Below are 24155 nucleotides of genomic sequence, written 5' to 3'. Positions count from 1 at the left end.
CAAACCTAGTACCAGTCTTCGTATCATCTCAAGTATCCAAGCTCAGAAGTGCCTACGCAAGGAGTGTCACGCGTTTTTGGCACATGTTGTAGATGTGAAACGCGAAGTCCAAGACGTCAAGAATGTGCCCGACGTATGCGATTTTCCCGACGTATTTCCCGAGGACCTTCTAGGAATACCACCCGCGAGACAAGTCGAGTTCAGAATCGATCTGGTTCCCGGGGCTACCCCAGTAGCCAAAGCGCCCTATCGATTAACCCCGGCAGAGATGCTGGAGCTATCCAGCCAACTAAATGAGCTACTTGGAAAAGGATTCATCAGGCCGAGCTTCTCGCCATGGGGAGCACCCGTGTTGTTCGTGAAAAAAAAGGATGGATCATTCAGGATGTGCATCGACTATCGAGAACTCAACAAACTTACCATCAAGAACCGATACCCCCTACCCCGAATCGATGACTTGTTTGATCAACTCCAAGGAGCCAACTACTTCTCCAAGATCGATCTGAGGACGGGATATCACCAGCTGCGTGTCCTGGAGAGTGATGTTCCCAAGACGGCCTTCCGAACGAGATACGGACATTACGAGTTCGTAGTAATGTCGTTCGGGCTAACCAATGCCCCGGCTGTATTCATGGATCTAATGAATCGGATATGTCGTCCATTTTTGGATAAATTTGTGATAGTATTCATAGACGACATACTCATTTATTCAAAGAATAAAGTAGAGCATAGTCAACATCTGAGACAAGTCTTAGAGACGTTACGGACTGAGAGACTTTATGCAAACTTCTCAAAATGTGAGTTTTGGATTAGAAAGGTGGACTTCCTCGGTCACGTAGTCAGCAAGGAAGGAATCCACGTGGACCCATCAAAAATCAAGGCTATCAAAAACTGGTCTGCACCAACTACTCCAACAGAGATTCACCAATTTCTAGGTCTTGCTGGTTATTATCGAAGGTTCATTCAGAATTTCTCCAGCATCGCAAAGCCTCATACCGCTTTAACCCAGAAAGGTGTGACCTACAACTGGGGGAAAAGCAAGATGCTGCATTTCAGACTTTGAAACAGGCCCTTTGCAGTGCACCCATCCTTTCTCTTCTAGAGGGGACCGAAGATTTTGTGGTGTATTGCGACGCTTCGAAACAAGGGCTGGGCTGTGTGCTAATGCAGAGGGGAAAGGTTATTGCATATACCTCACGACAACTGAAAACGCATGAGGTCAATTACACCACTCATCACTTAGAACTTGGGGTGGTGGTCTTCGCTCTTAAAGTCTGGAGGCACTACCTATACGGTACCAAGTGCACTATCTTTAGAGACCACAAGAGCCTCCAACACATCTTCGACTAGAAGGAGTTAAACATGAGACAGCGACGTTGGGTCGAATTGCTCAACGACTATGAATGTGAGATTCGCTATCATCCGGGAAAGGCAAACGTCGTGGCCGATGCCCTTAGTCGAAAGGAGTACTCTGGCCGAAGAGTGAAGTCATTAGCCATGTCGATCCATTCGCACCTGTCAGCGCAAGTCAAGGAAGCTCAAATTGAGGCCTTGAAACCCGAAAACGTGACAGGTAAGGCCCTTAGGGGAATGGACAAGAACTTAGAAATCAAGAGTGACGGAGCACGCTACCTCGTGAACCAAATCTGGACACCCAAGTTTGGTGGATTCAAAGAGGTAGTTATGAGCGAGGCACACAAGACTCCAAACTCCGTACACCCAGGGTCAGACAAGATGTATCTAGATGTCAAGCAACTCTACTGGTGGCCAAACATGAAAGCGGAGATTGCTACCTATGTGAGCAAGTGTTTGACTTGCGCCAAGATAAAAATAGAACACCAGAAACCCTCAGGTCTACTCCAACAACCTGAAATACCTGAGTGGAAATGGGAGCAGATTTCCATGGACTTCATAATGAAACTTCCCAAAACTCAGGGTGGCCAAGATACTATTTGGGTGATCGTCGACAGACTAACCAAGTCCGCTCATTTCTTACCGATCAAGGAAACTGATAAGATGGAAAAACTATCAAGAACCTACATCCGGGAGATCGTACGACTTCATGGAGTACCGATGTCCATCATCTCAGATAGAGACAGCAGATTCACTTCCAGATTCTGGCAATCATTGCCAAAAATCCATGGGAACAAGGTTGGATATGAGTACAACATACCACCCACAAACTGATGGACAGAGTGAGAGAACAATCCAAACCTTGGAAGACATGTTGCGAGCATGTGTAATCGACTTTGGTAAAGCGTGGGATGTTCACTTACCTATGGTCGAGTTCTCTTATAACAATAGTTATCATACTAGTATCAAGACTGCTCCATTTGAAGCCCTTTACGGCCGTAAGTGCAGATCACCTCTGTACTGGACAGAAGTGGGCGACACGCAATTGGCAAAAGGTCTAGTCCCTGATAGCACCCTCACTGGCCCAGAGATCATCAGAGAAACGACTGAAAAGATCGTGCAAATACAAGAACGACTGAAATCCTCAAGGGATAGGCAAAAGAGCTATGCCGACAAAAGACGTAAACCCTTGGAATTTCAGATTGGCGACCGTGTACAACTGAAGGTCTCACCCTGGAAGGGCATGATACGCTTTGGAAAACGTGGGAAGCTAAATCCTAGGTACATTGGACCTTTCGAAATCATTTCAAGAGTTGGTCCAGTGGCCTACAAACTCCGACTTCCAATCGAGCTTAACAAAGTACATCCAGTATTCCACGTATCGAACCTGAAAAAGTGTTTGTCCAATGAAACACTTGTAATTCCACTCGATGAAATCGAACTAAATGAAAATCTTAACTTTGTGGAAGAACCCGTCGAGATCATGGATAGGGAAGTTAAGCGAACTAAACAGAGTCGCATTCCAATAGTAAAGGTTCGCTGGAACGCTAAGCGAGGACCTGAGTTCACGTGGGAACGAGAAGATCAAATGCAACAGAAGTATCCACACCTCTTCCTCATCCCCTAAAACTTTTCTTTTGTATTAAAATTTTAGGACAAAATTCCCTCTAACGGGGGGATGATGTAACAACCCGTCATTTCAGGTCATTGAAAATTGAGTCTTGTAAACTCTTTGAAAAAGTAATTAGAATATCATCGAAAAACAAAGTATTCAAAAGCTCTGTTTGGAGTACGCTATGTAGTAGATATCGTCTTAAGGTTTCCAAGCATATAAAGAACACTAAAATCCGAGTTATAACGAAGAAGTTATGACCATTCTAAGTTTTCCGACAAAAACCGGCAATACGAAGTTACGTAAAAACGCAAATTTTCAATAAAATATTTTTTGACCTTAGGTGTCTAAATGAAAGTCATAGATATCGTTAAACTGCAAACGTACATAAAAAGAACGCCCAAAACGGACATCGTATGAAAAAGTTATGAATTATTAACGAATTTTCTTACCCCAACCTTTTAAAAATAAATAATAAAAATAATTTTGGAATTTGCCGACGGAATCTAAACGAAAGTTGTAGATCTTAGTCTCACCTACGCGTGGATATAAAGAACGTCGAAAACGGAGTTCGTATGAAGGAGATATGAATTTTAGAAGTTTATTTAAAATAAATAAAAATTTAATTATAAACTCTTGGTAATATCCGAAGAGGAGTCAGCAGATAGGACCGAGGTACGCCCTGCGTACCCTCGTACGCCCCGCGTACTCAAATCAGGGCCCCGGTTTGTCCACGTCGCCCCCTATGCGAGCTACGCCCCGTCCCATCCGAACTCCGGGGCAGTCGAGGACTCGGTCATGCATGACGCACGGGTACGCCCCGCGTACCGAGGCCTCTCAGCCCCTATAAAAGGGATGCGAGGGTTCCGGGAAAACTTGCTCATTTCCTCTCGTTACTCTTGCGTTTTGCCTCCTTTTCCGTGCCCGTGCTAACTCAAAGCCCTGGTCTTTTTTCCCAAGTCCCGAAGATTGTTTTTACTCCCGAGATTCCCGAGAATCCTGAGAAAAATCCGTTTCCCGAGACGAAATTCTACCCGGTTTTCATCTCGCTTTCTTCAAACCTTCAAGTGAGTTCATACCCCTACAAACACACTTTAAATACATTTTAAATACTTTTTATACTCTTTTAGGGGGGGGGGGGGAATACAAGTAAACATACGGTTATTATCGTGTATTTCATAAAATTTCACCTTACTCGTTTTTATCAAATGAATCACTTGTGATTTATTACTACTATGTGAAAACTCTTGTCATACTTTGGATGCACTAGATTTATACAAAGTATTTAGTAATTCCAAAGTATCCTTCGTTGCTAAACCATTTTAATACATTTTAAAAACTTATGATTTATGCATTGTCAAAACTTTGTGAGAAAGGATGATCTTTGCATACAAAACTATTACTTTAATACAGACTTATTTGAGAATCCGTGAGACATGTACATCTTCAAATACTGCCTTTTTGCTAGAAGGTATCTCTTCAAGTCCTGTCTATAACCGGAGTCTCCCGTTCGGCGAACGTGTCAAATGCGTATAGATCTATACGAGAAGTCATGATCCCACGCCCTGACTGTTAGCTACAGTCCGTCCTTTGGGGTGACAGTTTGTCATAACGCTACGACGCCTGAAGAATGTCGCTACAGGCATATTATGTTTAGTATGGTTATAAAACTCATCGGATATACAATTATTATAGTACTTCTGATTGATGAATGAGTAGACTATTCTTCATCTAACAAACTGAAATCTTCTAATAGGTTTTCTTATATAAATCTATGCTTCAACCTTCTAAAGAATGTCTTTTGCTTTCGGTTTTTAGTCTGGGACATTAGGCTAACTATTACTTTAGGAAAATATGGGATTTTCCCTGTATACAAAACAAACAACTAATAGGAAAATAAGGGATTTTCTTGATTCAACTAACTATATTATTCAATACATATATTCTCATGCATTTCACACTTTTATAAGAAATTAAGGGATTTTCTTGGAAAACATACACTCAATTTGGAATGGCATACAAACTTTCTAAACCACTTATGAATTCACCAACTTAATTGTTGACACTTTCTCTTTGAAATAACTTGTATTCTCAGGGAACCGCTAAGCAGGTTTGGAAATCAACTTTTGGGGATTAACACGCTGGCGTTAATTACTTCTTTTGGAAGATGTTTATGCATTTATCTTTTAAACATGTAATGAATGCAATGATGTAAACATTTTTAAAACCTTTATATATGTATGGTGGTGTGTACTTTCCTTTCTATGAACTGTTATGATACTGAATATGACGTCCTCCACCTCCGAACGTTTCCGCCGTTCTGGTTTGGGGGTGTGACAGAATTAGTGCCTGTTGTATAAACCCCGGTCACGAGGTGACTTTGTGTCTATTCCTTAGGATGAATCCTTAGGAACGAGTGGTAGTTGATTCTTAGGGTAAACCCTTAAGAAATAAATAAAATAATGAGGTTTGGGGTAATTAGGTTGATTGATTGATGTTTAAACATAATAAATTTATGTATTGTGGGTTGAAAACCCTATATGCTCACCAGGCTTCCAAGCATGACCCACTCAGCTGTTTATATTATAGGTAGAGGACCCCGAGCATAGTCGGATGATGATGATGAGTGAATTTTGGATTATAGGCCAGTAGTTACAAATAACTGTCGTAAGGCTTATAATGTCTTGTTTATGCTTTTGATCTGTATCGGAACATGACATCCCGAGGTTTTGATATAAAAAGAAATGATATATTTCTTAAAGAAAGGTTTTGACAAACTTTTATCATATTTTGTTTTGGGGACCAATTCCGCAACATCTTTTATAAAGATTTCTCTGATTTGATTTTAAAAAGCATAAATTAAATCGGTCTTTTCTGGCCGAGAAATTTGGGGATGTCACAGTTGGTATCAGAGCATTATTTTAAGCGAACTAAGAAATTGTAGAAGTTCTAGACTTGAACTTAGAATGCTAAGTGATGATTGTGAGATGAGTGTCTACCATAATTTAGACACGAGCACTAGTTTATTTTTGGAAGGATGCCTAAAATGCTTTTATGTGCTAAATGTTTTGTGTTATAGCTATAATGATGCTATTATTTGTTCGGATCTATGGTCTGTTGCCGACCGGATCTGGAAACCTTACGTGTGTAGGATTCTAAACGTATGACTACGATATTGGAAATAACATATAAACGTTTCGAAGACTTAACATCTACCGAAAATGAAGATCTAAATTCACCTACGATTGGTATATAGATCGAAATGTCGAGTACTCAAAGTGGGTTCGGAAGTGATAATCCACAGCCTGAGCCAATCACGATGACTGGAGTGCAGGCAATGGTACGTACGATGTTAGGTGAACAGATGGAAGAAACAAAACGTTTACTTCAACAAAGTAAGGATGAACTTATTGTGCCAATACGTCAGGCATCTGTTCTTATGGCAACTATTAGGGTTGCTAAGTCTATTGAAGAAATGATCAATGACACAACCGCCAACAAAGTTGAAGTTGGCAAGAAGAGGAAATTTGAGGGGTCTTCAAGGCCCAACAAGAGCAACATATCCTCAAAGTTTGGCAAAAAAAAGAGATAAAGGAAAATGGTGCGGGAAGTGCAAAAATAAACACTCTGGGAATTGTGATGGGAAGGTGAAGTGCTTTAAGTGTGGAGAAATAGGGCATTACGCCAATAAGTGTACGATTCCCAAGGAGGTGTGCTACGGATGTAAAGAAGAAGGCCATATTTCTAAGAATTGTCCGAAGAACAATGAAGTAACAAGGCCAAGTGCACCATTAACGCCAAAGGAATTTCAGGATATCCTTGAAGAAGCGATTAATAACACTAGGAAGTAGAAGTCAAGACTTGATACCCGAAGATCAAGTTACGAAGTAGTAATGTGAATAGTAAAAAGTAGTTTAGCCTATGAGAGGCATAGTATAGGGTAAACTTGAACCTTTGTGTAATCGTTTCAAGGAAATAAAATAAACCCTGGTTTTGTCGTCTGATGAATAGAATGGCTGGTGTAATTTTTTTGAAGTTGTCCCAATCATCTGGAATTTCCATCACCAACCAAGTTGAAGTAGAGTTGATCATTGAAGATACGCGTGAAAGAAGTCCTAGTAGAGTCTAGGAAAATTTTATGATTAATTGGACACATTTGTATGTGTTAAATTGTTTTGTGATTTTAGGACTTGGGGACTGCGAGACAGTACTTGGGACGAGTATGAGTAGGTGTGAATAATAGTAGAGATCTATACTACTGGAAGCACGGGACTCGCACTTGGATCAGGGAAAGTCACAAGGTTACCAAGAAGCTATTATTTGATTCTGTCTTGTTCTAGTCTGTCGTTACCATCGTTTCGTTAATGACTAAGAAGATGATTGTTATTCCGACCTTAGAGGTCATATCAAATTGAGTCCGACTACGATGAGTTTATTATGTGGTTCAGAGAACCAAGTTCGATGTAACATTTGATTTAAGCCAGAAGATTGAAATGAAAGATGATCAAAGCTATCAATAGAAGTATCGCACTCATTGTTAAAAAAGTTGGTAGTTAGAAATGATACATGTTGAATGGTGACTGTATCACATTAGAACATGAAGGAAGGTATAATTTGTTCTGAAATTTGTCCTTAGGAGATCTGAGTCTAAGTAGTGCAGTATACAATGAGAGATCATTAGAACATGACCCATCGGTCTGTTACAATAAATGAAGGAAAATACTTATTCCAAGAAGAAGGAGGAGTCCTCAATAAGGATTTATTTTGTAACTCAAAGGTTACAATTGAAAGTCCTATGGAGATCTGAAGCTTTTTAGGATTAGCTGGATATTATTACTGAATTATCCAAGGCTTTTCTTCGATCGCGACTCCATTGACAGCTTTGACCGACAAAGGAGCTGTCTATACTTGGAATGAGAAGCATAGGAAGCTTTGAGAAGTCAAAGAAGAAGTTTTGTGAAGCACCGATTCTTTCGTTACCTAAATGAGTTGACGACTTCACCGTTTATAGTGATGCCTCTGGAGTTGGGTTAGGATGTGATCTGACCCAAAGGGATAAGGTGATAGCGTATGCATCGAGGCAATTGAGAGAGCATGAAAAGAACTACCCCACTCACGATTTGGAGTTGGCAGCGGTAGTATTCGCCCTAAAGATATGTAGGCATTATCTTTATGGCAAAAAGTGTAAACTTTTCACTGATCATAAGAGTCTTCAATATCTCTTTAATCAGAAGGAATTGAACATCAGACAACGACGCTGGCTAGTATTACTCAAGGATTACTACTGCGAGATACTTTACCACCCTGGTAAAGAAAATGTGGTTGCTGATGCTCTCATTCGGAAGGTAAACCTTGGAAAGAAAAGGCCAAGAGCGTTGCGAATTGAAGTTGTCTCGACAATTGTGGAAAGTATAAAGAAAGCTCAAGAGGAAGATTTAGAGAAAAGTGACCGAAAGGAAGAACGTTTGGGCAAAACGTTAGTATTTGGTAAAAACAACCAAGGGTTGAAGGTATTCCAAGATAGGATTTGGGTACCTAAGACGGGCGGAGTAAGAGATCTTCTGATGGAAGAAGCTCACAAGACCATGTACTCAATTCATCCCGGCAGTACAAAAATGTATAGGGATTTAAAACCCTATTATTGGTGGCCAACGATGAAGCTCTATGTTGCTAAGTATGTGGCCGAGTGTGTAACTTGTGCTAGGGTTAAGGCACAACATCAGAAACCGTATGGGAGTTTAGAACCTTTACCCGTACCCATGGGTGAATGGGAAGACATCACCATGGATTTTGTGACTAAACTGCCCAGAACAAGGAACGGTCACAACATGATTTGGGTGATCATTGATCGCTTCACTAAGATTGCGCATTTCATAGTAGCCAAAGAGAAATGGTCTATAGATAAACTTGCGAATTCTTACGTGAAGGAAATTGTGAGACTTCACGGTGTTTCGTTAACGATTGTATCCAATCGTGACAGCCGTTTTACCTTAAGGTTTTGGAGGAGTCTATAAAAGGAAATTGGGTACCAAGTTGTGTTTGAATACAGCTTACCATCTGCAAACCGATGGTCAGAGCGAATGGACGATTCAAACGTTGGAGGATATGCTGAGAGCATGTACCCTAGAATTTCAAGGTAATTGGGATGAACAATTACATTTAGTAGAATTCACCTATAAATAATAGTTTCCACTCAAGTGTCAAGATGGTACCTTATCACGCTTTGCATGGGAAAAAGTGTCGGATGCCATCATGTTGGCTGGAAGCCGGGGAAAAGCAGTTTATGGGACTTGAAATAGTCCATTAGATTGCTGAAAAGTTGGAAGTGATTAGAGAAAAAGATGTTAGTTGCTCAAAAGAGCTATGCTGACAAGAAAAAATCAACCGATATCATTCGAAGTTGGAGATTCGGTTTCACTTAAAGTCTCGTCGTGGAAGGGACTTATAAGATTTGGTAGAAGGGGAAAGTTGAGTCCAAGGTTTATTGGATCATTTAAACTTCTTCAGGGAATCCGGAATCAAGCTTACTAGCTAGAATTATCGGAAGAACTAGAGAGTATTCACAACACCTTTCATGTGTGTTATTTGAAAAAGTTCACGGGAGGTGTGCCCGACATAATTCCCATTTCTGAAATAAGGTTGGACGAGAACAAGAGGTTAATTGGAGAACCTGAGGCAATCGTTAACTGTAAGACTAAGAAGTTGTAACGTAAGATAGTCGATTTAGTGTCTGTACATTGGAAATATATAAATGGGCCAAATCCCACCTGGGAAATGGAGAGTGACATAGTGAGTCGCTACCCGTAGCTGTTTGTCGTTGTGTGATTTCGGGGACGGAATCATCCTAAGGCGGAGAGAGTTGTAACGCCCGTGTTTCTAGGCTAGGCATTAATATTGAAATAATGGTCTAGGTTAACCTTTGTAACTCATGTTGGGATTTAAACCCTAATTGAGATTTGATGAACAAGATGCGGAAAATAAGAACAAACACAAATATGAAGATTATGTCGAATGATCACTCAATTTATTGAAATATGAGGAATAAATTACACTTTAAAGCATAGACTAAAGAATCTAACACTACATAAGAAACCTCACGTGGCGGCTACATTTTGCCTCACACTCTTGACCCTAATTATGAATAATACATGACTATTTATAGGGAAAAGACAAGTCTTGGGCTTTTAACCTAGAATTCATCAAAGGGGCCCATTGCCATCATCCATGGAGTGCTTTGAAACCCTACAATCTCCCCCTCAAAGTATGGAATGGATGACAATGCTTTAACTTCCAAAACAAGCATCTAGCAAATAAAAAGATCTGCAACGAGGAATATATGAAGCAATCCACGAATCTTGATTCTTCAATAGTCTTCAAACACGGGCTCTAGGATATATAAATCAAGCACTGAAGTAATGTCTTTAAACTTCATTTTCGAATGTAATCCCAAAGAATCTTCATGAAAACCAAACCCGCCATAAAACCCATTTCAGAACAAAGAAACTGAATCACTTCTTGTCTTTGAAGAGCTCCCCCTCCAAGTCACAATGATCTTCAAATAAGCTAATGATATAAGCCATCAAAAAAATATCATGTAACAACCCAAACTTTAAGATTCGTAACGCCACTTGATCGAGAAAATACAAGAAGTCGGAGATATAACAAGTCCTTAGCAGAGCTCGATGAAAAACTTCCGCTGTAAAGGATACTTCTCTGTAAAAACCTTAGTAGAGCTCGATGAAGAACTTCTGTTGTAAAAGCTACCTTCATAATTCTCCCACAAGCTTTATCAAAAATCTTCAACTTTGAAAAGTCACAAATCCAATTTCGAATGGCCATACCAAATTCTCCCCCGATTTATAATCAAAAACATGATTATAAAGCCGTCAAATGGTCATGAGAATGATCTTGAATGGATAAAAATTTACTATGCTCCCCCGCGACAAAAAGATATACACAATGAAGTATAAAATCCGAAAAAATCGTGAAAATTTGACGTTATATATAAAAAAAACGACTTTCCGAACCGCCAAGACTTGATGGAATCTTTATTTTTCTGTTCACGAAAAAATATGAGCGTTGAAAAATCCAAAACTGTTCACCAGCCCTTAAAATTGCAAATTTTTCGAAAAATGGGCTGAAATTGTTACTTGCAGAAAAATAGGGACTGAAATTGTAATTCTGCATCAATACTCCCCTTAATTTCTGACAAAATCTGGAAATCGTCCATAATCGCCAAGATGTGAAAACAATAGGGACCAGAAGTGTCATTTCGTTGAAGTTTCAGGGACCATTAATGTAACTTGATATCTTCTTCCCCAATTTAGACGCTGATAAAAGGAATGCGCGACTGGAACAAATGTTATACCCCAAAATTAATACACGCAGATCATACTTTCGTTTCAAGTACAAGCAACTGAACCTAAGTTCGTTTCAAGACCGCCATTTATTCACGCGAACCTGATTTAAAGAACCGAACGTTCGGTTCGTTTCCTATTTCCATATCAAGCTTCATCAGGCGAAACTCCTTTCGCTTTCGGTTTATCCTTCGTTCCAAGCATAATCACGCGAACCCAAAGTTAGATCGAGGTTCGTTCCAATTCCGTTGATTATACCCCAAGGCGAGTCTCCATTCCCAGGTTCGCTTATTGTTCTCACTATACATTCTCTTCAAGACCTTTCGTTCCAATTTTTAACAAGCGAACCCAAGATCATTCTAGGCTCGTTCCAACTCCATCAATCAAAGCGAATCCACATCAACGAACGTCAGAGCTAGCCCATAAATTAATTCCAAATCCTTTCGCACCGAATTAGTCTCACAGATGTTCGTTCGATCGTTCACAGGTAAGGTAATTTTGACCTTCGTTTGATGATTGTTCTTCCCAATTGATTTCCAATTCCAGTTTCATTCGTTCGCAGTGAACATCATCAATTTTGACTTTTTGATTTTGACTAACGTTCGCACCTGTTACGATTTCATTCCGATAAACTCTCAAATCCGATTACATTCGTTCTCAGTGAGTTCACTGGAACCAAAGATTTTGCATTACCATTCCATCTCGTTCCAATAGACGCCATCCAACATCACAATTTTGAAACCAAATTCTGAGAAATTGGTACCGACTCCGAGATCTGTATTCTAATTGCAAAAGCCATCTGTTCTGATTACAAGCTAATCTCTGATTGGTGATTTGAGTTCCGTGAAAATCACAAGTCATTTCCAGATCGAATGTGTTTTTCAATTAAAATAGCAAACTTCCTTCAATGGTTCATCAATGTACCCAGAAACTCATGAACACCAATCGATAAAAAAAAAAAAAAACTTGAAATCAAAAGGAATCGATTCATGAGTCGATAATCACGACACGGATTTTGAAATTGATAATCACGAATGATTGAATTTAAGCATAGAACAAAAACGCAAACGGAAACGGAGACATAGATGTAATATTAGGGCCAAATAAAACTGGATCGTGATTTACCATATGGACGAGGAATAGTGAATTGACCAAAAGATTGGGCCAGATTGAAAGAATTTACGAACAGATTCAATTAGGTCAAAACAGAGTAATAAAACCGATGAGCTGATTCAATATGAACAGAAGAATGAATCGAAAAATACCAGATGAACAGTATATATCTCCATGAACAGTAACTTGTACAAAAATCTTGATTCCATACCGCCAAAACACCAATAATCTTCAATATATGTGCAGAAAATCACCAAATCAAGAACCGATACTTCAAAAATCCATAGATCTTCAAAGACCCGCTCTGATACCACTTGTTGGGATTTAAACCCTAATTGAGATTTGATGAACAAGATGCGGAAAATAAGAACAAACACAAATATGAAGATTATGTCGAATGATCACTCGATTTATTGAAATATGAGGAATAAATTACACTTTAAAGCATAGACTAAAGAATCTAACACTACATAAGAAACCTCACGTGGCGGCTACATTTTGCCTCACACTCTTGACCCTAATTATGAATAATACATGACTATTTATAGGGAAAAGACAAGTCTTGGGCTTTTAACCTAGAATTCATCAAAGGGGCCCATTGCCATCATCCATGGAGTGCTTTGAAACCCTACAACTCATTTAGAAGAAATGAAAAGGAATTATGTGAATTTTATGTGAATTATGTGTTTTATGCTTAATTATTAGGGTTTAATTAATTAAAAATAAAAATAAGCGTCAAAATTAAAGTGTGAGATAATCCCAATGTCTTTACATAAAATTGTAGTGGTCGAAACAAGGATTTTGGGGATATAAAGAATGCCGAAATCCGAGTTATAACGAAGAAGTTATGACCTGTCGAACTTTCGCGACAAAACCGGCACGGTGCCGAGTGTCGTAAAAAGTGAGTTTTTGATAAGCTACTTTTTAGCCTTATTAATCTAAATGAAATTCATAGTATTCGTCAAACCGAGAAGTTCGATAAAAAGAACGCCCAAATCTGACTTCGTATGAGAAAGTTATGATTTTTCGAAGTTTCAGCTTAGCAGTAGACAGCTAAAAAAACTCGATTTTTAGATCGAGTGATTTTTAGCCGACACAACCTAAACGAGAATTGAAGGTCTCATTATTAGGAGCACAACGGTAAAAAGTTTGACGAAAACCGACATCGGATGAAGAAGTTATGAATTTTTAACGGATTTCCTGTCCCGGTCTGTTAAAAATTATAATATAAAATTTAAAGTCAAAATTAGCCGACGAAGTCTAAACGGAAGTTGTAAAGCGTAATTTTAGCTACGCGTGCGTATAAATAACGTCAAAAACGAATCTCGTATGCGAAAGTTATGGATTTTAGAAGTTTTGGCGCGAAAATCGAGAAAATTCGCATAGTCACGAGTTTCCACGTCACCCTCGCTGAAAAAGTGCCACGTGTCCTGCTGAGTCACCGAAGTTTGCTGAGTCACCCTCGCATGAACAGTAGCCACGTGATCCTCGCATGCAATCCACATGATCCGACCTGCGTGTAGGCTTCTGATTCGACCAAGAAGGAGACCCAATCCGAACCGAGCATCTGTCCAAACCGAGGCTACTGACCAATCCGAAGCTCACACCAAGCTCCGAGCCTCGCACGTGTAAGATGACTCCGCGGTCCAATCAGCGAGTGCCACCAAGACCCTCGCACATGCTGACCACCTGCGCATCGGACACACGCCTCGGACCAATCACACGAAGCCAGCAGCCCTTCGCACGCGCATCCCTCGTGCGAGCCTTCGCCTGCGAGCCCTCAGATCTGCGACGTGTGGCTCTTTCTCAGCCGTCCGATCAGAAGCTCTTCCCTATAAATAGAAGGGTGAGAGACCTCCCGGGGGTATTTTGAAAACTTGTCATTTTTAGCCCCTTTCTCCATATTTCTTTCATATTATCATCCCCCGAAGCCCCGATATCGATTATAAGCCCCAGAATATGCCACGAAGTGCCCGTGAAGCCCGAAAAATTTACCTTTTCGGTTTCGAAGCCCGACCCTTCGCACAGTCCGGTTTCTCAATAAAACTCCCAGTTTTATTAGAAACGATCGTTTTAGGAAACAAATTGCTGACCGGTTTTCATTAAATCACATGAGTGTGTAGTTACTTTCAATTTACACATAGATATGAAGTATTTACCTTGAAATACGTGTTATGTGTAAATATATTAATTGTTTAATTGAGGTGACTGTTGAATTGATGTTTTAAACAAGTTTTAAACTGTATATACTTTTTATCTACAAAATAAGCTGGGTAGAACATGGGTAGATGAAATAGTTGATGTGTGTTAGAATGGTGAGAGGCCTCGATGTCGTTGTTGTTTTTGTTGTTGTTGTTGTAGTCATTCAGCAGAGTATGGATGACAACCATGGTCTATTCTAGACAGTCTATGGAACAGTAGCAGGCCCGCAACCTGTAGGTGTAATGAACTATATGTTCATTTGTTGTACTCTAAAACCCATTGACATGTATTGCAGGAGAGAACACCTGTAAATAATATTGTCGATAAATGAGAGCTATGGACTTAGCACATGTTGAATAAACTTTGGCAGCTATGGAATTAGTGCCCGTTGTATAAACCCCGGTCACGAGGTGACTTTGTGTCTATTCCTTAGGATGAATCCTTAGGAAGGAGTGGTAGTTGATTCTTAGGGTAAACCCTTAAGAAATAAATAAAATAATGGGGTTTGGGGTAATTAGGTTGATTGATTGATGTTTAAACATAATAAATTTATGTATTGTGGGTTGAAAACCCTATATGCTCACCAGGCTTCCAAGCCTGACCCACTCAGCTGTTTATATTATAGGTAGAGGACCCCGAGCATAGTCGGATGATGATGATGATGAGTGAATTTTGGATTATAGGCCAGTAGTTACAAATAACTGTCGTAAGGCTTATAATGTCTTGTTTATGCTTTTGATCTGTATCGGAACATGACATCCCGAGGTTTTGATATAAAAGGAAATGATAGATTTCTTAAAGAAAGGTTTTGACAAACTTTTATCATATTTTGTTTTGGGGACCAATTCCGCAACATCTTTTATAAAGATTTCTCTGATTTGATTTTAAAAAGCATAAATTAAATCGGTCTTTTCTGGCCGAGAAATTTGGGGATGTCATAGTTAAATATGTTGAATTGGTGTTCTCTTCTTGGGGATAAAGGGGTATGTTTTTAGGTTCCCTGGTTATCACGATTTCCTCAGGACACGTGATAGTTGTACCTTGGAGGAAATGTATTTGATCAGGCTACATCCACTCCTTGATACGACTAAGAACAGTCATGGCTTAACCGAGATACTAGCATTATCTTGTTTGGTTCGGTATTATATTCTTTCTCCTATTACAAGCAAGGATGTTTTATCGTTGTGTTTTACTTGTTTTGTTTAGAGTTCTATTAGTCCCTCTTTTTGGTTTATAGCTGCATATCAATGTGTGGTTAGATATGCTAGTTCACTATAAGCAGAGCTCTGATACCAACCTGTCACACCCCCGAACCGGACGGCGGAAACGTTCGAGGGCTCTTGTGACTCAAATTGAATACCATCACAATGAATATACATGAATCATAACATAATTCATCACCATGCATTGAAATATTACAACTGATATTGTTTACATTCAATACATTGTTTTAGACATTACAAATCCATAACATAATCTGTCTGACAAATAATCTAAGCAAAACACCATGACATTTCTTGATACTTATTCTTCGGCTTACCTGTCACCTGAGAATACAAGTTATTTTGGAAAACGTCAACGTATGAAATGTTGGTGAGTTCATAGGTAATGTTATGGTAAAATGATTTGGTGAAGTTTGAAAAACCCAGAAAATCCGATATTTTCTGAAAAAATATTTGTTTATAAAAAGTGTGAAGATCCGTAAATATGCTTGTTGATTTTCAAAACATGTTTAATTGTTGAACTTTGTATACGTCACACAAGTGAAAATGTTGGACTTCCCGGGAAAACCCGATGTTTTCCCAATACGTAAATTACATGACTTGTTTATTGTTATACCGATATGACAAATGTTTTGATTACCCAGGTGACATTGGATTAATTAGGGTTTGTGAGTCGTTACAATCACGCATTTAAAGAAATGACTAGTTTATAACTACAGATTACGAACGATCCTTAAGGTTTCGTCCGTACTACTCACTTAATCCAGCCACCCTGATTTCTCCTGATTAACACCATGAATCTGTTTACTTGATTTCTCATAAGCCCAACAACCGAGGAAAAAGGAGGGTATGAAGCCCCCTTTACTTCCATGGGTTATTCCAGGCTATCGGGAATGCGAAAGACACTTAGCCCCACTCGCATTTGACTTCTCGGTCTCGCTAGAAGTACTAATGGGCCATTAGGCCCAATAACACATTAGAGCTATTGAAAGTCCTTTTACATGGAATTGGGTCATAAAAGGCCCAACATCGCGTAATCATATTCCCTTTAGGCCCAAATATGATGTTGATGGGCTAGCAAGGCCCAACGAGCATGATTTGAAACTTCCAAGCCCAAAGTTTGTATATTGACTCATCATAGTTAGCGCGTGTTTAACGAATTGTTTTGGTTTAACGATTTTGTTTTGTTATTGATTCGAGACCGAATCAATTTGTTTTGTAACGATATGTTTTATTGAAAGTGTATTTGTTTTCCATTTCGTCGGTAGTCGTGGATTTTGTATTTTGTATTATTGAATTAATTTGTTTGAAAATGGAATTTGGTCCTTTTATATAAAAGTATTTCATTTTTAGTCCTTAAAACACTTTTCTTGACACTTTTGTATACTTTATTTGATGAAAACACGTTTTTAACCCAACGTTTGTTTAGTTGACAGCTTCAACCCCTCTAGAATAGTGATTTTCGGTTAAGGACTCATTTTTCACAACTTTTACAATTTTAGCCCAAAATCTAAAAAGTTTGCATTTTTAGTCCTTTTTGATAATGAAAAGCATTTTTGAACCTTATAAACATTTTATTATGCTAATTACCCCCTGTTTTACCGAAAATTGCATTTCCAGCCCCTCAACTTGTAAAATTTCGCATTTTGAGGCTTATTGGGCCGAAAAGCCCAAAATTAGCCCATTAGGTTAACAATTTACATTTTAATTCCTTAGAAATTTCTAAAAATCAGGAAAATATTTATGGAAACTGTTTTGGCCCCTGTTAACCTTCAAGAAACCATGACTTGTTGATTTTTACCCCATGTTTGTAGTTTTGACAATTTAAGCCCAAAATTGGGTTTCATGTTCAAGTATGTTCATCCTAACCTTATAAACTATTTTTATTGATTTGATTAGTGTATGATAGCTTAAGTTATGTTTATTTCCTTTCTCATGTCTTAGATCTCGGTTTTTACACACTTTTTGATAACATATTCATCACAAAACACATGATATCACACACATACATGCATCAAATCACACATAGCATACATCTACACATAGATCTACACATTTTCTTATATTCTCCCCCATAAAACTCATAAAAACCGAAAATAAAGGGGTATGAAACTCACCTTGAGTTGTGATTTCGGTTTTGCAGAAGATTGGGAGAAGTTCGATGTTACTTTCGGCCCTAGCAAGCCCTCCTTTGTTGAGTTCGAACTTATAGGGTTTTCTAAGAGAGTGATCATGATTTTGCATAGGTTAGGAAGAGATTTTTGATAAAACAAAGAATCTAGATCATAGATCCAAGCATGATCTTACCTTAGATGAAGAATTTGTGGGATAATTTCCTTGAAAGCTTCCTAGATCTCGAAAATTTTGGAGAGGAATGGAGAGAGTTTCTTTGAGAGCTTTTTGAGTGAAGTGTGTGTGTTGGTGTTGCTTCGGCCAAGAGAAGGAGAGAGGAGAGAAGAGAGAGTGTGATTGCATAGAAATATGGGAAATGCATGGATGTATGAGTCATTTTTTGCATGGAAATCCTTTAAAAAATTGTGAGGTGGCATCCAAGAGTCAACTCTTCTTCTTGGGTTGGGCTTGGGCCGAGAATGGAGAGGGAAAAAGAAAAGGATTGGGCCTTGTATGCTTAAGTCTATTTCATGGTTATGTTGAGTGATGTTTGGCCCAAATAAATATAAATATGATTTTTATGACCTATTAGAGCTATATTGGGTTAATTATAGTCCAATATGGTCCATTTAAATATTTGATTTCATTCTAGGCTCAATATAGCCCAAAATATTAAAATAAATGAAAGTGGGTCTAATTAGAGCCCATTCAAGAGTTCTAAGCCCAAGATAGTCCAATTGGAAGCTTATTGGCCCATTGGGCCCAATAAGGAAATCATAGTCCAAAATGGACTTAAACAAGGATTTCTAGGGTTCCCAATTGTTTGTTGACTATTTGCAGTGCATGTATGATGTGTTTGATTGAGATTTTGTTGTTAATGAATAAGCATCTTACATGCTTTCCCATTGTTGGTTTACATTTGTTATCATTGTTCAATGTTTACAAGGCTTCAAATTCCTAGTTGTGACAACGATGGGCTGCGATCGTTCGCAACCAGTCGCATCTAATTGCAACCTAATTCGTTCCAACAAACATATTCACATCTGACACCCCTTTTGCATCCAACACTCTTTTAACATCCATCATCCTTTTCATTCAAATCGCCTTTCACATTCGCATTAGTGTCGCATTCCGTTTTACAAACTAATAGTTATACGTTCCAAATAGATGTTTCCTCAAAGTGTCCATTTAATTGTACATGACTTATATATTCATTCCATATGAATATAACTAGTTATTTTCTCTTTTATTATCATTTTCTAGAAATAATAATTTTCACTTAGTTGTTAGAATATTATTTTCATAAAATAATAATCTTTCAATTAACTACAAGTATTTTTTTTATCTTTTGTAAGGATATAAAAGACAATTTATATCATTTTTAAGAGAGTGGATTGAAGTTTATAAAACATTTGAACTTGTGTTCATCTTATCAAATTGTTATGTATGATTCAAATCTGGTCTTCGTTGGGACGCACCTCTTGATTTTGATCTTGAACTCAAACCAATAGGACTTGGTTTGTTTTCACCGAAGATTCAAACAATAGGTCTAGTTTCAAATTCAAATATATCCATTTTCATTATGTGTTCTTTTCTTTTGATTTAAGTGCTTTTTGTTCTGCTGCAAGAGTTGTGTTTGAGGTCAAAATATGCATCAGTTGTGGTATTAGAGCTACAAGTTCATATGTGACCAGAATTTTCTATCAGGGGCCCAAGTTCATGAAAGATACTCTTGTTGTTCTTGTAAAAAAATTGAGTTTTGTTAGAGCCAAAAATCATGCTGAGTTTATTGAATTTCATTCGTTGTCAAAGTCTGATGTTTTGGCCGAGTTTCGATTTGTTGTTGCAATTTTGTATTGTCGTTGTGATTCAGCAAGTCCGTTTTCCAAATTGTTACTATTGAAGGTTAAAATGGCATAAGAGGCCATGGATTTTTAAGATCCATATTTTCTGAATGTCTTGCGTGAAGTCTCCAAAGAAGGTTGGAGGCATTAATGTGAATGACTTTTCGAAACATTAAAGTGACCCTCTTTAACTTGTCAATCCAAAGTCTTCTCAGCAACCGCAATGATCTCGCAACCGCAATCAGTCTCTATAATCCGCAGTGTCATCAACAACAAAGACTTAGCATTTTAACCATTCAGTTTAGATTGTATTGTCCAGTGTACCTTGCATGGACACTTCTATCAGAATTTGTCATTGTTTATTTGTCATGTAATTTCTCGGAACTCTATAAGTAGAGTACTCCGCTTCTAAATGAAATACCACTTTTATCTCTCACTTACATCCCTATTCTCTCTTTCTCTGAATTTCTCTCTATCTTCTTAATCTCACGATCTTTCTAAACTTACTCTCAAATATATTAAGATCATACTCTCATATCTCCTTTGGAGCAAGTCCTTGTGACTTCATTCACTTTACACTGATCACATATACTAACTCGGTTATATTGAAAACCTTGTTAAGAATCAGCTTAGTGTTTACTTGATATACAACTTGTTGTCATTAACATATCCTTTACTTTTCACAATTACATTTCCGCATGTAACAACTCTAACATATTATTGTTGAGCTTTATGATCCTTTGAGATTAACTTCATTCTGTAACATATAACTTGTACTAACATTTGTTCAAGTGTTTCTCAAAAGTTTTTCTCTCAACAGACTTGCCTAGATTTGTTGGTGGATTCAGCCCAGAGGAATATTTGGATTAGGAAGAGAATATCGAAAGGATTTTTAAGTTCAAAAGGTTGGATGATGAGATGAGCTACAAGTATGCGATCCTGAAGTTAAAGGGAGGAGCTTCAAAATTGTTCCAAGACTTAATAAGGAGTTCTCGTGAAGGAGAGAAGAAAATCTCAACATGGGAATTTCTAAGATACGGTCTTAGAAGAAGGTATGTTCCTGCACATCATCGAATAACTAATTATAAATTTTCTAAATCTTGGAAAAGACAATTTATTGTGATGAATAGTTGGGATCTGATTCTTGGCAAAGAAAATTGATTGTGATCGATTGTGATGAATCGTTGGGAGAGCCCGTTATGATTGAAGAATCTCCTGTTGTGATTGGATCTGATGTGATTAAGAAGATTTGTGAAGACGAAGTAGATGAGAACATCCTCATCTCCACTGTCAAAATAGGAGAAGACAATGAGGTCCCAATATATGTTGTTGTTGATGTTGATGATGTCGATGGGAAAGAAAAAGTCATGCAAGAAATAAATTTCGTGGCTTAAAAAGAAATTAAAGAAACAATTGTTAAAGATTATGATCCTATATACGACATCGAGGATGAGGAAGAAATCACTTTTGTTGATACAGATGAAATTGTGGAAAATGAGGTGATTTTTTGTGAAAATCAAAAGGAATACCAAGCGCCTATGTCGTTTACAGCCGTGAAGCTAACAAATGACGAATAGTTCCTGAAGTTGAGTTTGACTTTGTTGACAAGTAAAATGGATGTTGAAGAAAAGGTTAAAGAATCTGAAGATCTGGTTGTTGGTCAAAAGGATACGAAAGCGGGATAAATGGTATGAGAAGAAGTCCTAAAGGAAAATTTGCCCATGGAGTGCCAAAATGCAATTATGTCTGATGACGTTGCATGTCATTGTGATTCATAGGAGGGTAAGGAGTTTCAAAAGATAGTTCATGAATCTTTTAAGATGGGTGTTGACCGCGAAAGTTATAATCCAAATGTTGTTCCAAATCCCAAGTCTTTACATGTGAAGGAGATTTTGATGTTCAGACTTATATTCTTTTGGTTTACTTTGAATTTGGAAGATTTTTTGATGAGGCGTGATGATCATAAGTTTACCAATATGAATCATGCTTCATTCTTTCAAAAGGCAGATGTAACCCTTTAAATGATTACAAGGTTGTTTTGCAAAGTCCTAATGGTGGTATAAGAAAGTGGTTTTTGATCCATAAGTGGGAGGCACAACCAACAAGTTCGTTGAGTCGTTTGAAGAAGAACAAGTGTTTGTGAAGGAGAAACTTATTAGAGAAAATTTTTACCTTGCTGCGATCATAGAAGGAGCCACTCTGTGAATGGTGATGTCGTTGCGATCATATCAATTGTGTTGATGTGATTGGAACAGTTTCATCGTTGCAATCCGAAGAAACTCACTATCATTGTGATTGGATACATTGTTGTGATTGGCTGTGTCATTTCTATCGGGTAAGCTGTATCAATGTGATTTAATCAGATGTGAAATTGCAATCAGAGAGAAATCGCTATCATTGCAATTGGATAGATACAAAATTTGTTGGAGTGGATAGAAAACGTATGGTTTATGTTCGTATGTTAATGTTCTTCTGTCTTTTCAAGTTCATGAATCATGGGATAATCCTATTGTACAATGCCAGATTTCTTGCAGATGCTTATTATGTTGATGATTGGCATTTTTCACAAGTGTGGAAATTATTTTGAGCAGGTCGGTAGTGGTAATCTTGAAGTTTTTTGTTTCAAAAAAGAATGTTTTTGTGTGGAATAGAGACACTAAAAAATCTTATGAGAAGATTAAGGATCATGGTGCAACGAGAGCAGAATTCTGGAAATCCTTTCATTTTACTTCCATGAAAAAGGATGGAAAAGCATGGAAAGAGTACCATAGGGATGATGATGGGTTTTGTGAATTGTTTAACAAATATGCTGATGAAGTCCAAGGGAAGTTATTACCGCAAGAAGCTTAAGGTAGTGGTTTAACTAGCAACTTTGGTATACTAAAGTCTTTGGAATTGTTGAAAGGTCATTTATTTTGGTTCAATATGATTTTGAAGATAGTGCGTTTGAATAGAGTTTCCAAGGAAATTATTTCAGTCCGTGCTTCTATGTTCTTAAAGTCTTTCTGGAATGCTTTATGGAAAAAGGGGAACTAAATTATTGGTTAGCACTTTGTTGAGAAGGTCGGTGGACAAATCACAAAGATCTTGGGATGTGTAGTTGGTTCATGTTGAATGTGCTTTCAAGATCAAATTTCCTAGAAATTATAAGGGCCTTTCGGAAATGAGGTCATTTCCTTCTGAAGAGGGAGGGTCTGATACAAAATTAGGAGTCGGATGTGTAAGTCACTTTAGGTCTGATCCTTGTATGGAAGGCGATCTGGTTTTGTCTGCTAATTGCTATCTAATTTGGACTACTGAGGGTTGCGAACCGAATTTCATTGATGATGGTTGTGATTCGTTGCGGCTGGTTGCGATCGATCGCACCCGATTGTATTCTTTGGATGTGTTTCTTTTCAAAGTCGTTCGCATTCATTTGTGGATCATTGTGAAAGAGAACCAGGATACGAATGGTAGCTTGGATGCAAATGGTATGATTAGATGTGAAGAGGATGCGAAAGCGACTTCCAGGTTGAGGAGTTAGGATGCGAATGTGAGGCCTCGAAAGTATAAGAGTCACCTTAGAAAGGTCACACCTCGGGATCTGAAAAGTCGATTTCACTGCTGAATCCGTTTTTCTTTAGTTCTATTAATAATTCTTTAGTATGTTAAATAAGCCATTAAATGGCATAATAATTAAGTGTCTTTTGATTTATTTTTCGTTATCTTTTATAAGGCTATAAAAAGCCATGTTCTATAATTTGTAAGAGAGTGAATTGAAGTTTATAAAACATTTGAACTTGTGTTCATCTTATCAAATTGTTGTGTACGATTCAAATATGGTCTTGGTTGGGATGCGCCACCTGATTTTGATCTTGAACTCAAACCAATATGACTTGGTTTCGTTTCACCGAAGTTTCAAACAATAGGTCTAGTTTGGACTTCAAATCTATAATCTATCATTATGTAACACCCCTATAACATGAAGTCAAAAAAAACTCATTTTTAAAAACAACCAAAACATTCATTTATCATTTACTAAAACACTTAAAGTTATTTCATATTAAAATAGTTATCAGAATACAATCCAATAATCTCGAGTTACGGAAATTATGGGTGTATGCGCTGAAATCAAGTCAGGCCCTTCCCTTTCAAACGGGAAGTACCTAAAACCATAAAGAGCAACAGTAAGCACAAAGCTTAGTGAGTTCCCTAAATATCACATACCATACATAACACACCAGTCTAACATATCATACATATCGAACATTCAATAGAAGATGCAATATGCGAAACATAGTCTTGCCATTTTGCCATGAGCCGTATCATGGTCTTCCTTGACAGGCTGGGGGCCAAAACC

The sequence above is a fragment of the Lactuca serriola genome, chromosome 2, assembly GCF_051521515.1.
Source record: "Lactuca serriola cultivar US96UC23 chromosome 2, Lser_US96UC23_V15, whole genome shotgun sequence".
NCBI classification, from domain to species: Eukaryota; Viridiplantae; Streptophyta; class Magnoliopsida; order Asterales; family Asteraceae; genus Lactuca; species Lactuca serriola.
The sequence above is the reverse complement of the archived record's forward strand: the minus strand, read 5'-3'. Positions refer to the sequence as shown.